A 17,764-nucleotide genomic window follows, 5' to 3' on the forward strand; every position below is an offset into this window, starting at 1 on the left:
GTCTCCTCTTGAATGTGCCAAATGATGGAGGACAGTAGTAGAGCCTTGAATGCGAAGGAAGCACTTTCAGATTTGAGTTGAATGCACTTCTTCCTTCTTTTCCTTGGATTTACTCAACAGAAGCTCTTGGTGGTTGAAATGCTTTAATGCTTAGATGGAATAGCTCTCTTGCTATCTACTACTGTTCACTCTGGCTATTTAAGTAGTTCCATTCGAAAACTAGCCGTTAGAGAGTGATTTGAAGCCGTTATGTCCCGTCTGCACATCCTGACAATGTATCCGTTGGGATCGGAGTCGACTCATGCGATCTGAAGTCGACTCGGCTGTTACTGGAGTTGACTCGCGCTTTACTGGAGACGATTCGCTCGCTGTTCCAGATTTAAATTAAAGTGCAATGCCTCGTCTTGGAGTTGACTCGGACCAAACTGGAGTTGACTCCCCAACAGCTGGAGACGACTCGGGCACTTAGGGGTCGACTCGTTCTCAGGGTTCCAGAAACTCAATTTTCTATTTTTCTTCCTCGAGTCGACTCGGGTTTACTTGGAGTCGACTCGGCTGACTTGAGAGACGACTCAATATTCTTGGGAGACGACTCTTTCTCAGAGACTGAAAAATCGATTCTCTGTCTTTGAACATTTCTGCCTTGGAGTCGACTCGGACCTTACTGAAGTCAACTCGACTATCTTGGGGGTCGACTCTGCGACACTTGGAGTCGACTCGTTCACAGGATCTCCAAAGTGAGTCTCTGCCTTTTCAGACTGCTTTCCTCTGGGAGTCAACTCGGACATACTGGAAGTCGACTCGCCAAGAATCGGAGTCGACTCGCAACCTTTGGGAGTCGACTTGGTAACAGGATTTAAAATCCATCGTTCTGTCTTTCTGTCTGTTACCCTTTGGGAGTCGACTCGGGACCATCGGGAGTCGACTCGGGATCATCGGGAGTCGACTCGGCAAGCATCGGAGTCGACTCGAAACCTTTTGGAGTCGACTCGCTGACAGGGTCTGAAACTCTTATTTCTGTCTTTCTGTTTGTTCTCAGTCGGAGTCGACTCGTAGAGTACCGGAGTCGACTCGAGCTTGTGCCAGAGCCTTTAAACCACTCGGAATCGACTCGCAAAGTTCCGAAGTCGACTCGTGATGCAGATTTTGGTTCAAAATGAGTCCAATACTTATCCAAATTACTTTGAACCAAAGCTTGAGGCACTTAAACAGAAATTCACACATCTTTGCCTGAAACACTAGATTGAATTCATTAGTACAACATAAAATATACTCAAATGCTTTGAGCTCATCAAAATCAATTAGGGGTTTACTCAATCACTCCACAGTGCCTTATGCGAGTGGCCGGCAGTAGGGCTTGCGGGAGCCATTATTTTCAATATTTAAGCTATGTATACATATGACTGAGCAACAAATGTATTATTTTTAAGCATAATAATTTCAGAACCTATGTGAATGTTCTATGTATCAAATTCCTCAGCGAAGGAAAGTGGACTCTACGGTCCAGGAAAAAAAATAACTTGAGCAAGGCGATTTTATTAATGCTTTATTTTAAAGCAACAGCTTTATTTCTTGCTAGTTGTAGTACTATTGGCAAATAGCAGATTACTTATGTGGTTGAAATCTAAGTGCTTTAAAATCAAATGCAAATGTTTCATATGTGGCATAAACACATTATATTTAAGGTATGTAAATAAGTATCACAGCTGAAACCTCTTATTTCCTCATGGTTAACAGATTATCCACTCACTGGGACTTAGGTCTCATCCCTCTCTTTTTCTGTAAATTTTTGCAGATCGGCAGAGTCATAACATTATAAAAGTACCGCATCAGCATCATCCTAGAAGTTTGTCATAGAAGGTTGGCCATGCCCCTCTGAGTGAAAGGAAAAACCTTTGTATTATGCATGTAGGTGGGGTGTGAATGTAACTTGAGTCAAATGTAAAGTTTGTTATATTTTGAGCTATGTATAGTAGACTTTAAGTTATAAATGAAAGCTTGGGTTGCTTTTAGTTATGATTAAAGTGAGTTAAATAAATTAAACTGACAGGTTTAGGATGTGTTAATTTTTATTGGTTGGTTGGATATAGTAATTGACAATTTTTTAATAGTAACTTGTGAACCGCGGCACAAGCTTCTAATAGAAACTCTGCTCGGTACTATACCCGACTAACCTACTGTGGGAGGGGATACTACAGAGTCGATCTTGACTCCCCTTGATTTTATAGCTTTGGATGGTGTGGGAACAAAGATCTAGCCATTAGAGACAAAAATAGAGCCGTTGGAGTTGAGAAAAAACTAGCCATTATGCCTCCCAGCGTGCTCGAGTCGACTCGGCTGAAGTAGGAGTCGACTCGTGAATAGGAGTCTGCCGGCACTGTAGCTGGGAGTCGACTCGGCTGTAGCTGGAGTCGACTCGAGCACTGTTAGCGCTAAAAATCAACTCTCTATCTTTTTGTCTGTTCTCAGTCGAAGTCGACTCGTAGAGTTCCGGAGTCGACTCGAGCATAGTTCCTTAAAACTCCAGGACTCTGAACTTCTAGGAGTCGACTCGAGGACTATTCTTTTGAATCTTTCTTTGAATTTGCTCCTCCAACTTGAATCCTTTGAACTTGAAACTTGGGCCAATGAAGTATAGCTTTCTTTCAACTTTTTGAGAGCTTTTGAGGTTTTCCTCTATTCTTCCAACTTGTTATGTTCCTTGCAAAATAAATATCTTTCTTCTTGCAACACAAATATTAGTAATTATACTTCAAGATTTTGTGATTATCAAAATCAATCTTTGGGTCAGCAATCTTCCCCTTTTTGATGATGACAAAACTTGGAGTATAAGCAATATAAAATAGATTGTGTTCTAGAACTAATGCATAACTAAGTTGCATGAAGTAGAAAACATGCATATTTAAAACATACTTCATGATAATGCTTTAGATTTAATCAGCTTAACAAAATCAACATATTTCAATCTAAGCTGATTTGTATTCAATTCAAAACATAAAGCATTATGAGCATATACTCATACTCAAATATTTCTCCCCCTTTTTGACAACATCAAAAAGGTTGCAAAGTAATGAAACATTAAGCACAAAGCAGCAAATGATACCACAAAGATAGTTTTCAAATCAAGTGTAGGTGGAACCTTTTTCAAGTTAATTCAAGGAGTATCAAGACTGATATTCAAAGAAGGCACTAATGAAATCTAACCTCTTTTTTGAAAGATCTTTAATAACAAGTATGAAAGCTTGTTCATTTAAGATCTTTTGCCCAATATATTAAGTATTTAGCAACATGAGAGCAAATTAATTAATTTTCAGAGTATAAGATCAAAACTTAAAAAAAAAATATAACATCATGTTGGATCATTAATTCTTAATGACTTCAAAGTTCTTATATGATAATAAAAGCATTTGGGCACAAATACCAAAACATGAATTCATGCAATTTATGATATATCTTAGAGCATACATAAAATTCAAAGCTTTGAAAGTTCTTTTAAAGCTCTTTTAAAGACTTTCTTTTATTCCTTTAAAAAAGCACATTTTGATACATATAAAAATGAATTGGCACAAAATTGAAGTTCTAAAGAGCAAGCCAATAAGAACTCATTAGTGAATTCCAAAATAGATTTTCTAATAAAGACAAATGGAATTCGTATTCAAATAATTTTCAGAACAGCTGATTTGCCGATTATGTGCGTTTTAAAATCTATAGATCTATCATATGTAGCAGCTATTTTTAAATTTGTGTTCACAAGAGATACTCAAGGAAACTCAACACATTATTCTCCCCCTTTTTCATTAAACTAGAGACTCTTAAGATCAACTGTTTGAATTGCAATTTGGTTCATGATTGATGCATAAAATATATTAACCAAATAGTAAGTCTCAAGGTGTATCATAAAGATTTTCAGATTTAAATTTCAGATGATACATATTAAAGAGTATTAGGATCACTTCTCATTTAGTATTCTTTCTCTTTCCTTTAGTTATGGATTTATGCGATTAAGTTCCATATGATCTCTCCCCCTGAAATTTTCTTTCTCCTCCTTAATTGAGCATTCTATTTAAGAGTTTAGAATTTGAAGATAATTTTCAATAAAACATTCAAATTGTTAATCTTGAAAATATGTTTTCTATAAATTTCAGCATATTTTCAACTTAATCCATTGAGAGCATATTTGTAAGTATCAAATCATATTCATTTGAGATAATGAACACTCTAGAGAATTAAACTCAAAGTATAGGCTATATATAACTAAGACAAGTAATGGCAACACAAGGAGGTTCATCAAAATTAATTCATAAAATATTCAAGGTATGCATGATATGATGGTGACTTTTGAATAAGATGCAAAATCTAGAGAGATTGATATGTCTAAAGCTCCTCCTCAAAAGATGCATCCTTCTTTAATCATTATTTTCTTTTTGTTGAATTTCAGATTTTAATAATAAGCGTGAATAAAACCAAAATTCTATGATATCAAGAATGTAAAGTGATCTAGAGTTTTTCAAAATTTATAGCAATCACTCTTTTTCATTTTTGAAGAACAAGTTATACTTTCTCTTAATTTTTGAAAAAATGTACTGAAATATTAACCAGAAAATAATTCATTTGAAGCTCAATTTCTTTCAAAAGCAATTACATTTTCTTTCTTTTAAGAGTCATTTGAGTGAGCTGAAATGTTTCTAGCTTTAAGATCATTCACTCTTTTAAAAATAGCTTTTTCTTTTAGTGATGGAAGCAACAATCATGCAGAAAGGGATATAGAAGATCATTCAGGTGAATGTTTATAGAATTTAATTTCTTACTCATAGATTCACAGCAATGTATACATGAAATATAATGAATCTTTTTAATATCAAAATAAAGTTATATATTTAGAAACATTTGTTCGCAATCAAGATTCTTGAAAAATACATCATTTAAATCAATTTTAGTACACTTTAAAGATAAGAAATGATATGTTTCGGATGCGTATCGGAGCAATCAAACAAGGCATCAAAATTAATTCTGTTTTTCTTAAGTTAAGATTTTTATTTAGAAATCATATTGAGTTATTCTCCTAAATGTTGCGATCATTGAAACATATAACTAAGATTACAAAGATGTAACGATATAAGCATTTTTAAATTAAGTTTAAGCTTTTATACAAAATTGGATTCTGAACTTTATAAAGATTTTTAAGGAGGCTTTCAAAGTTATAATTTGAGATATGTATCTTCCACATTGTAGCTTATCTTAAATCATTACGATTGAAAATACATATTTCAAAGATATTAGAGCATATTCAGAATCTTTGTATTTAATGTTGAGTTTTGGTACAAATTAGAACATTATATACCAAAGTTAGGCAAGTTGAAGGATAAAACAAAATCAAATCATTTTTCCTAAATAGAGATATCCTTCTCTTCTCCTTTTTACAAATTTATTCAACTTTCAGATTTCAAAGATGATCGTGAACGATAAATCTGAAAAAAAATTTTAATAATACAAAAAAATTTATGTAGTATTTCAAACATTCAATCAAATTATCCAAGCATGGAGCATCACAAAATATTGAGAACCCATAATTTAAAACATCATGCCACATGCAAAATATATTATGTGTTAAGTCACGCATTAAAATATTAAGAACAAGCATGTCAAGGATCAAAATCAATTTTTTTCAAATAAACTCCCCCTATTTAAATATAATCTTGCACTAATTTCATCCTTAAGGTGTGTTTTCAAGTGATTAAAACTTGACTTGATTCTTCTTATATACTTTCATTTACTTTGTCTTTCATTTCCTCTTTTTTTTTTGAATTTCTTTCCTTAACCAATTAATGAATATTTTAATTTTATTTTTCATTTTACTTTCTTATGCTCTATATTCTATTTGCTCCCTATCCGGTGGAGTTGGAAGGGGCACGAGGTACTACCACTAGCCTTCCTCTTGTGCCGTCTCTAATATACCCTACACTGAATAGTTGGGTCAAATAGTGCCGGGTACTGCCACTAGCCTTCCCATTGGCACCATCCCTATGATGAGCAATATAGAAAGGTTAAAATGTTCACTTCAAACTCCCCCTGTTTAAGTGTAATTAATTACGGATTTTATCCCTTCCAAAAGAATGCTCACACAAGTCTCACAAATGTGTCGAATATATTATGCTTGTTTTGCTTTTCCTTAAGATTGGAGTATTTGTTTTTACTTAGATTTTATTTCTTTGAATAATGTTCATTTTCTTTTCTTTATCTCTCTCTCTCTTTTTGTTATTCTCAAGTAATTTACATGAAAGAGCAGAATAAATAATTAATCTAATGTATCATATAGATGTATGTCATGCAAATAACATTTTCATTATGCTCAAGGATTCATAGCTTCTCACAAGTTATTTTAAATCAAAATTTTAAGCATAAACTTGTGTATTTTATGGTTATGACATAAGCAAAGATATATTTTAGTTTGGGCAAACTATGAAACAATTTCTAAAAACATAAGTCAATTAATACATATATAGACATGATATCAAGAATTTAATAATAAAAGATTTTAATCATGCCATAATAAGATTTAAGTTATTGATTTTGCTCAGCTAATTTATGAGAGAGGTATCTAAAATTACCGATTCATTTTGCATTCTTCAAGTCAAATACCTACTAGATTTCTTATGCGTAAACTTTTGGCTGAAGAAGGTTCCCTTTCTTGTTTGCATATGAATGTTTATTGTATCTTATGTGGAGGTGTCCTTCAAGTTGAAATCTCTCATTTTTTTGCTTAAGGATCGTGCATTATTAACAAAATCTTTTTCTTTCTTGAAGGAAAGTCATTAGTTTCTTCAAGATACAAAACATTCATACAACATATTTCTTAACTAGATGACTGAACATAAGATATAACAATAATTGAATGTTGAATCACTTTACTCAAGAGATTGCCTAAATATAAGCAAGCACATGTCACTTGAACTAAAGAGATAGTTTCATTAACTAAGATGGTTCAAGGACAAGCATGTGAGGCAATAGGAAGATTCATCAAGGTCAAATCAATTTTTTATTTTCAGAATCAATTTAGCTTAGATTCTATTTGCTTAAGATAATTATCAATAAGACAGGCTAGCTAAGTTTTAATCAAATTATCTTAAACAATTATTTCTATCAAAATTCAGATTATGATTCATTTGTTATAAATAAAATATGATTCATTAGAGTTAGATTGAAGTCTTGCACAAGGGCACATAATGAGCATACAATCTAGTCTACTAGCTGTATGATAAAATAATTATTCTATCATGCTTCAATATAGCTTTAAAATAATAGATCTACCTTGTTCATCCTTTTCAAATTCTATAAGATGGGGTCATAGACATACCTTCTTCATGCCAATCTTCTATAAGAGTTTTCTTGTGGACTAACTTTGGTCAATAAAGATCTCCTTTCTTGTTTGTCTTAATTTGGAGTTTGAGAGAAAATGTTAATTCATTCATCATACAGATTTCAAACTCACCTTGCATGAGTTTAGTAAAATCTTCATATAAATCTTCATTAGTAGAACCAAAAATGATGTCATTAATGTATACTTTGAGCAAATAAGATATCACAAATTATTCTTTTTGATGCATAGATTTATCACTGTTACTTTCTATACAAAAAGTTACTCAAGCTTTTATATCATGCTTTTGGTGCTTGTTCCAAATCACATATTGCTTTATCATATTTGTAATGAGTGTTTTCAAATAAGGTGGTTATTTTACATAGATCTTCTTTAATGAAATAACCACATAGGAGTGTATTCTATACATTTATTGACAGAATATAAAGCTCATAAGGCAAGCAAATGATAATGGTGATCTTTACTTCTAATCATCCAAGAATTTCATCAAGATCTATTTCATCTTCTCTTGATTGAATTTTTTAGTAGTCACCAATTTTTCTTCATTAAGTACATTTCTGAAAAACTCATTTTGGTTCTAATTATTAACAAGTTTTCAGATTTTATCGACAAGATTTCAAATTCTATCTCTTTCAAAAATGATTTAGTTTAACTTGACCAATTATAATCTTGTTCATTCTTCTTAAGGTGTTTTAGTTTCAGATTGTTATATGCAAGCAAAAAGATTAACCATATACATATATAATCTGATTTTAGTGACTTGATGAAAGATCATTAGTCTCATAAAGAATAAAATGAATTGAAATTTCTACAACTAGGATCTTTTCATTGAATTTTCTATATACATTGCTTGATGAATGATATCCAAAGACAGGAGTATCTTTATCAGATTTGGCATTATTTTCATAAGAACATATCAAGCATAACATATACGACTAAAAAATATGAAAGATATGCAATAGTTTATTTTCTATTTTTCAGAAGATCAAAAAGAGTTTTCATCAAAAATAGATCTAATAGAAACCATATGTATGACAAGCAGTAATGATAGCTTTTAACAAAAATTATTTAAGCAGATGACTATTATACAACATTGTATTTTTCATTTCTTCAAGGATTCTATTAACCCTATTTTACTTATGGTGTTCTTGGTGCAGAAACAATTGTATTCAATATTATTTTTTGTGCAAAACTTAACAAGAAATTGGTTTTCAAAACTGTGCCATGATACTTCTTTATTTTCACAGTTTGCAAACCTTTTTCATTTGAACCCTTTTGTGAGTTTGCGCCAATGCAGAAAATATTTCAATTTAAGTGCCAAGAACAAAACCAACGTTAGCTTTGAGAAATCATCCACAATTACAAAATTAAGAAACTTATCTCCTAGGTTCACAATTCTAGAGATCCAAATAAGTTCTTGTGGAGAATTTTCAAGGACTATGAGATGGAAACAATGTTTTTAGATTTAGAAATAATTCTAGTTTGTTTTCCTAGATGATATGCATAGAAAACTTTGACCTTGCAGAAATTAATCTAAGTAAACCAATGACAAGGTCTTTTGAGATTAAGTCCATACTAGTATGAGTTGATTTTATATGCCAAAACTAGCTTCTTTAATCTTGGTACTCATAATGCATATCTCTAAAAATATACCAAGTTCACATTCTTATGCCTAAGATCAATAAAAGATAATGCCATTGATAAGAACTCTCAATCATGCATATAGAAAATTCATAGAGTTATTCTAGGAGAATTGATTTACCAAATTATCCATCTATAAGTAAAGCATAATATAGAAAGATGGAGTGATTTGGATATATTTTCTTTTCATACCAAAAATATCACTTATATCACAAAAATGATTAATACTTGCAAGTTATGTTTTAATCAACTAATAAAATAATTTCAATACGAGAGGATGCAAAAATTACTTATTTCATTATTTCTTTCATTTTAATCACTCTTCTTAATTACATTTTAAATTCAATTCTTTAACACGTGTCTAGAGCACCCATTGTTCAGATAACATCTTTTATTAGAACCTTGGATAGCTAGACACACTTGCTGAAAAATAATCATGTTTTCAACTTAGGAACCCAAGCTCTTTTGGGTCCTTGCAGGTTAGCTATAATTGTTCCTTTTGGAATCCATATTTTCTTGATAACTATTTTGTTTATTAGTTTGCAGGTTTTAGAATTACAAGGAATGTATTTCTGCATACTCTTGTTAAATTTAACAAACATAGATTTAACATAAGTAGATGATGAATTTTCAATTTTCTGTTTTTGTTCATTAGGTTCATTAGATTTTTGAAAAACTGTTTTAGGATGATCAGTGGAGGATTTAACACATATGTTATTAAAGACTTTTTGTGTGTACCAAGGTTGATATCCTAATCCAGCCTTTTCAAATTCAGCTCTTTGATTATTTATGATTAAGTTCAATTTTTCAAAGCTGATAGTAAATTTTTCAACTATAAGCTTAAAATTGTTAACTTCTTTAGTTAACCTTTCATTGTCTTCTAAGAGCAATTCATTATTTTTCTGAATTATATCATGGCTTTCAGCAAGAGATAGATTTTTCTGATTTAGCTTTTTATTCTTTAAACTAAGTTTCTTATATTCTAAGTATTGTTTAGAAAAAGCATCATAAAGTTCATCAAATGTAAAATCAGATTGAGTTTCGGCATGTACTTCATCTTTGAATGAGAAATCACTTTGAGTTCTAGTATATACCTCATCTTCATGCCCCACAAGGCAAAGATTTTCAATTTCAGTTTGTTGTTCTTCTTCTTCAGAGCTTGTTTCATTAAAAATGTTAGTGCATTCATATTTAACTTCAAGCATATTCCAGATTTTCTTAGCGGTTATGCAAAAAGATATGCTATTAAGTTCACTATCATCTAATGCACAATAGAGAATATTCATGGCTTTTGTATTTTGCTGAGCCATTTTCTTATCATGATTAGTGTTTGTGTGTGGACCATTGACTATGATACTCCATAAATCATAGTCATGTGCTTGAATGAAAATGCGCATGCGTGCTTTCCAATATGTGTAGTTTATGCCATTAAATAGTGGAGGTTAATTGTCCCTCTCCTAGAAAACTATCTATTTGAGTTGTCATGATTTTTGTCTCTTTGATCGTTAGATTAACAATCAATATTAGAGCACGAGGCTCTGATACCACTTGTTGCCCAAGGTGACAACCCAAGAGGGGGGGTGAACTGGATTTCTAAAAAATTATGTTCCCTAATTTACTTTGAATTGAATGCAGCGGAATGATAAGATGTTATTTACTTAAGCTCTAGGCAATTACAAGTAAAGTAGTGGAAGATTAAGCTAGAGTAATTATAATCTATGTGAATGGTAAGGATGGAGTGGAAGCTAAGCAAGTTCTAAACAATCACTTATAAATCAATAGGAAACAAAGCTAGAGATATTACACAATCAAGTATGAATGTAAGGCATGACACACAAGAGATAAGGCATCACAAACACAAAGATGTATAGTGGTTCAGTGCACCCCGGCACCTACATCCACTTCCCAAGACCTCTTGGGAATTTCACTATAATCCTTCAGATTACAGCCGGTTGTTTTACAAACTCACAACCTAACTTGTTGTTTTCACGAGATCACAACGAACTCGGTCGGTTTTCACAGGCTCACCGACAAGAACCAACCGATTGTTTTTCCGGATTCACAATCAAACCCAGTTGGTTTTCTCCAGTTCACCAACCACTCTTGAAATATTGTAAGGAGCTCCTAATTAGTAGGAGCTCTGTGGAGTGATTGATTAAAACCCTATTTGATTTTGATGAGCTCAAAGCATTTGAGTATATTTCTTGTTTACTAATGAATTCAATTAAGTATTTTCAGTGAAAATCTTCTCTAAGTGTCTCTAGACTTGGTTCATAGTATTTTGGATAAGTTAAGAAGTCAGCTTGAACCAAAGTCTGAGACTCGAGTCGACTCCAGAGTATCACGAGTCGACTCCAAGCGTATCAAGTTCACTGGCACGGGCTCGAGTCGACTCCGGATCGGTACGAGTCGACTCCGACTGAGAACAGACAGACGAACAGAAAGCTTCAATTCAAAACCTGTCAGCGAGTCGACTCCCGAAGTGCACGAGTCGACTCCAATGTTTACCGAGTCGACTCCGGAGAAGTATGAGTCGACTCCAAGGAGTCACAGGCAGAAAAGTCAGAGAGCAGTTTTCGGGTCTGAGATTCGAGTCGACTCCAGTGGAACGCGAGTCGACTCCGATGGTTGGCAAGTCGACTCCAAAGAAAGTGAGAGTCGACTCTCAGAGGAATACAAGGAAAAAGACAGAAAGCATTTTTCGGACTCTGAGATTCGAGTCGACTCCCGCAATACGCGAGTCGACTCCGAGACTCCGCGACCACAAAGAAGACAGAAGACCAAGTTACTGCCTCTGAGATTCGAGTCGACTCCCAGACAGCTAGAGTCGACTCCAAGGCAGCTTCACATCAAAAAGGCAGAAGACCGAGTTTCGGAAACTGAGAGCCGAGTCGACTCCGAGGAAGTTCGAGTCGACTCCAAGACTGGACGAGCCAAAAAGACAGAAGATAGGGAGTTCGGGCTCTGAGCGCCGAGTCGACTCCCAGGATTGACGAGTCGACTCGAGTGGACCAAATTCAAAAATAAATCCACGGACTCCATAGGATGAGCCGACTTCGAGAAAGCCAAGTCAGCTCCAGAAGTTGGCGAGTCGACTCTGGGTCAAGACGAGTCGACTCCCAGTCGCGAAGGCAACTTTAATTCAAATCTGGAACAGTTGCCGAGTCGACTCCGGAAAAGTATGAGTCGACTCCCGCTACAGACGAGTCGACTCCTGATCGCGCGAGTCGACTCCAACCCACCAACGGACATATTGTCAGGCTGTGCAGAGTGTGCAGAACGGGCAGAAAAAGGTGTCTAACGGCTAGTTTCCGTGGGGGTTGGTTTAAATAGCCACAGAAGACTGTAGCAAAGGAGAGAACAACCATTCCACTCCAAGTATTCAAGCATTCAATCTCTGCAACCTGTTCTTCAACGAAAAAAGAGGGAAGAGCTGCATTAACTGCATCCACCTACATCTTCCCAGCAATTAAAGAATCCTCCTCCTGCATTCAAGTCGACTACACATTCAAGAGGAGACCCGAAGTTTAAGAAGCCATTCTTCTTCTCCAACTTAAAAGCGTTTGAGGGCTTCTAAACTCTTTTCAGATTATATTGTTTTCCACCTGCTTTTGAGAAGCTTAGTTTTCTGTTTGTCTATTTTATTTACAACTTGTATCTGCTTGGTTCAATCGGGGGATTGAATCAAGGGTATTGAGGTTGGTTGGTGAGCCGAGTGTAAAACCAACGTGTGTAAGGGTTCGATTGTGATCTCGGAAAAACAATCGGGGTGGTTCTAGTCGGTGAGCCTGGGAAAACCGGCCGAGTTCGTTGTGAGCTCGTAAAACAACAAGTTTGGTTGTGAGCTTGGAAAACAACCGGCTGTAATCCAAGGGGGTTATAGTGAATTCCCAAGTGAGAATTGGAGAGTGGACGTAGGAGCAAGGGTTAGCTCCGAACCACTATAAAACTTGGTGTTTGTGATTGATTGTCTCTCTTCTTCTTCCTCTCATATCATTCACAGCACATAGCATTTAATTAAACAACTTGCAATAGTTTTAATTAGTCCTTCACAACGTTTTAAATAGCTAAATTATTTTAAAACCCAATTCACCCCCCCTCTTGGGTTGTCTATCTGGGCAACAAGTGGTATCAGAGCCTAAACTCTTCCACCCAAGAGTAAAAGATCGAAATGACAACTCCATTTGGATCTTCTCACATTGAGGGTCAGTCCACCCAAAGACCCCCATTCTTTAATGGATCCGACTACTCATATTGGAAGGCTAGGATGAGAATATTCATCCAAGCCCAAGACTATGAGATGTGGACCATTATAGTAAATGGCCCATACATCCCATCCATATATGTAGAAGGTGTCACGGTACCCAAACTAGAAAAGGATTGGGATGAACATGACATGAGAAAGGCACAACTAAATTCTAAAGCTATGAATGTGCTTTATTGTGCCTTAGATAGAAATGAATTCAATAGGATCTCAACTTGCAATTCTGCAAAAGAGATTTGGGACAGACTTGAAGTGACCCATGAGGGCACGAATCAAGTCAAAGAATCCAAAATAAATATTTTGGTTCATAAATATGAACTATTTAAAATGGATTCTAATGAAACAATCACATGCATGTTCACTAGGTTTACTGATATTGTCAATGGCCTAAAAAGCCTTGGCAAGAACTATACTAACAGTGAGCTTGTCAGGAAAATCCTTCGGTGTCTACCAAGGTCATGGGAAGCTAAAGTGACGGCAATCCAAGAAGCCAAGGACTTGAACAAGTTACCACTTGAGGAGCTTCTTGGATCCCTAATGACGCACGAGCTAACCATGAAACAACACAACGAGGAAGAGTCCTCCCATAAGAAAAAGGTAATAGCTCTAAAATCTACTTCATCTAACCAGGACTTATCTTGCAGTAGCAGCAGTGAAGAAGAAGAACATGAGGAAGATGATGGTGAGGCACTTCTTGTGCGCAAATTCAGAAAATTCATCAACCACAAGAAGTCCTATCATCAAAGGAGAGGCCCCTCAAATTCCTACCGCAAGGACAAAGGTAAGGAAAGGGAAAATGAGGGGATTGGGTGTTACGAATGCAAGAAGTCGGGTCACATAAGAGCTGAGTGCCCTTTACTGAAGAAGAGGAGCAAGTACAAGAAGAAGAAGGCTCTTGTCACGACACTATCCGACTCGGACTCATCATCCTCTTCATCGGATGAGGAACAAGAGGAAAAGGCCAATTTCTGCTTCATGGCCAATGGAAATGAGGTAACGCTCGAATCGCCTTTAGATTTTACTTTTGATGAGCTTTATGATGCTTTTAATGAACTAATGATTGAATATAAGGCTATAAATGTTAAAAACAGAGAATTAAAAGTAACTAACCAAACTTATATCCGTAAGTATGATTCATTAGTTAAGGATAAGGATTTAATCACCAAAGAAAATATAGACCTTAAGACAAGCAACCAACTTTTAACTCAAAAGACTAATACCTTAACTAAGGATAATGAAAAACTAACTAAGGAACTTTCAGAACTTAAAAACCATAAACAAATCTTAAACAAGGATCTCACAAAAGAACTAAATGATCTAAAGGCAGAAAATCAAACACTAACCAAAGAACTTAACAAATACAAACCTTTGGTTGAAAAATTTACATGTAGTTCTGAAAAGTTAAATATGATACTCAATAGTCAACGAGCAGTATTTAATAAAGCGGGTTTAGGGTATAAACCAAGAAATAAACAAAAACTTCTTAGTAACTTCTTTGTTAAAGCTGGAGAAAGTAAAACTAAGAAAATAACCTGCTTTTGTTGTGGAACTATAGGTCATAAAGCAAATGTGTGTAATTTTAGGAAAGGTAAAACAAAAAGAAAAATTAAAAGGGTATGGGTTCCAAAAGGAACCAACATGACTAACCATGAAGGACCCAAGAAAATTTGGGTACCTAAAATTATATAATCTGCTTGTGTAGGAGTGTCTTGCAGCCAAGGTCAACAAAAACTGCTGGTATTTGAATAGTGGCTGCTCAAGGCACATGACGGGTGACAAGGATCAATTTTTCACCCTTGAAGCTAAGAAGGGAGGTGCTGTGACTTTTGGAGACAACAACCAAGGTCACATCATTGGTATTGGTAAAGTTCAAATCACCCCTTCTACTTTTATTGAAAATGTTAGATATGTTGATGGTCTAAAGCATAACTTATTAAGCATTAGTCAACTATGTGATAAAGGGTATGATGTTATGTTTAAACCATCACTATGCATTATAACAAACCCTAATGATAATAGTTTAGTTTTTAAAGAAATTAGACGTGGAAATGTATATGTTGTAGACCTTGAAGATCTTGCAAAACATAACCAATGTTTAGTTGTTAATGAAACTAAAGATAATGATGCTAGTTGGTTATGGCACCGCAAGTTAGGTCATGCAAGCATGGACACAATAACTAAACTAGTTAAAAGAGATTCCGTGATAGGTTTGCCAAAATTAAAATTTGAAAAGAACAAAATATGTGAAGCATGTCAATTTGGCAAATAATCTAGGAACTCATTTAAATCCATAAAATGTGTCTCTACCTCTAGGCCTCTAGAATTATTACACATGGACCTATTCGGACCAACTAGAACAACAAGCCTAGGTGGAAATAAATATGGTCTAGTTATTGTAGATGATTATTCTAGGTACACATGGGTCATGTTCCTAGCACATAAGGATCAAGCATTTTCTGTTTTTAAGAAATTCCATAAAGAAGTAACCAATGCTAGAGATACCTCTGTAATAGCTATTAGAAGTGACCATGGTACCGAATTCGAAAATTTGTCATTTGATGAGTTTTGTAGTAAAAAGGGGATAACCCATAATTTTTCTGCACCTAGGACACCACAACAAAATGGAGTTGTGGAGAGGAAAAATAGAACTCTAGAGGAAATGGCTAGAACTATGTTATGTGAAAGTAACCTCCCTAAGTACTTTTGGGGAGAAGCCATTAATACCTCTTGTCATATATTAAATAGAGTTCTATTGAGACCCATCATAAAGAAAACACCTTATGAACTTTGGAAAAACAGAAAACCAAAAGTCAATTACTTTCATGTTTTTGGATGTAGGTGTTTTGTTCATAATAATGGGAAAGATAATCTAGGTAAATTTGACTCTAAATCTGATGAGGAAATATTCTTAGGTTACTCTATAACTAGTAAAGCCTATAGAGTCTTTAATAAAAGAACGCTAGTTATAGAAGAATCTATACATGTTGTATTTGATGACTCTAGTGATTTTTCCTCTAGTAAGAAAGTTAATTTTGATGATGATGTTGAAATTCTTGAAGAAAAGATAGATGAAATGGCATTACAAGATGATAATCAAAAGTTGAGTGAAGGAGCATCATCAAGCCAAGAGGCTATTGTGGATCATGGGCTAACTAAAGCTTGGAGGTATGCTCACGGCCATCCTAAGGAACTAATTCTAGATGATCCATCTCAACCGGTTAGGACTAGAGCATCCCTTAGAAATTTAAATAACCATCTAGCTTTTGTCTCACACTTTGAGCCCAAATATAGAGAAGAAGCCGAAAATGATGTAAATTGGATAAATGCAATGCAAGAAGAATTAAACCAATTTACTAGAAATAAGGTATGGAATCTAGTAGAGAGACCTTTTGAATATCCAATTATAGGTACTAAATGGATTTATAAAAATAAACTTGATGAAAATGGAATTGTTATAAGGAATAAGGCTAGACTAGTAGCAAAGGGTTATAATCAAGAAGAAGGTATAGATTTTGATGAAACCTTTGCTCCAGTAGCTAGACTTGAGGCCATTAGATTATTATTAGCGTATGCATGCTCTAAGGACTTCAAACTATTTCAAATGGATGTAAAAAGTGCATTTTTAAATGGGTATATTAATGAGGAGGTATATGTAGAACAACCTCCTGGTTTTGAAAATCATCAATACCCTAATCATGTATATAAACTGAACAAAGCACTTTATGGTTTAAAACAAGCACCTAGAGCATGGTATGAGAGGCTTAGCAAATTCCTATTAGAACATAAATCTCTAGGGGAAACGTAGATACAATACTGTTTCTGAAAAAGCAAAACAAAGATATGTTATTAGTACAGATTTATGTTGATGATATCATTTTCGGTGCTACTAACAATCGCCTCTGCGAAGAATTTGCTGATTTAATGCAGAGTGAATTTGAGATGAGCATGATGGGAGAGCTGAACTACTTTCTCGGGCTTCAAATCAAACAGTCTGAAGGAGGCATCTTCATCAATCAAGCCAAATATATCAAGGAGATGCTCAAGAAGTTTGATATGGAGGGAAACAAGTCAATCAGCACCCCCATGAGCTCATCATGCAAATTAGACCAAGATGAATCAGGTAAATCTGTAGATCAGAAACTGTATAGAGGTATGATAGGATCCTTATTGTATCTTACTGCAAGTAGACCTGATATTATGTTTAGCGTTTGCATGTGTGCTAGATATCAGGCTAATCCTAAAGAATCACATCTAGTTGCAGTTAAGAGAATTTTTAAATACTTAATAGGAACTAAGAATATAGGATTATGGTACTCTAAAGAATCTAGCCTAAACTTAATAGGATACACAGATTCAGACTTCGCTGGATGTAAGCTTGATAGAAAAAGTACCAGCGGGTCTTGTCAATTTCTAGGAGAAAACCTTATCTCATGGTTTAGCAAGAAACAAAACTCGGTTGCATTGTCTACTGCTGAAGCTGAATA

At 34.7% G+C, this 17,764-nt stretch overlaps 1 long non-coding RNA gene across 1 annotated transcript in view; it reads left to right on the top strand.

The window, feature by feature from the left end:
• Window positions 1-2,055, top strand: part of LOC120105317 — a 76,325-nt gene extending 74,270 nt beyond the window's left edge. Inside the window, exon 3 of the long non-coding RNA XR_005507693.1 lies at window positions 1,796-2,055. This is a non-coding gene — a long non-coding RNA (uncharacterized LOC120105317). The remainder of the gene's footprint in view (window positions 1-1,795) is intronic.
• Window positions 2,056-17,764: the final 15,709 nt, after the last annotated feature.

The sequence above is a fragment of the Phoenix dactylifera genome, unplaced genomic scaffold (assembly GCF_009389715.1).
Source record: "Phoenix dactylifera cultivar Barhee BC4 unplaced genomic scaffold, palm_55x_up_171113_PBpolish2nd_filt_p 000256F, whole genome shotgun sequence".
NCBI lineage: Eukaryota > Viridiplantae > Streptophyta > Magnoliopsida > Arecales > Arecaceae > Phoenix > Phoenix dactylifera.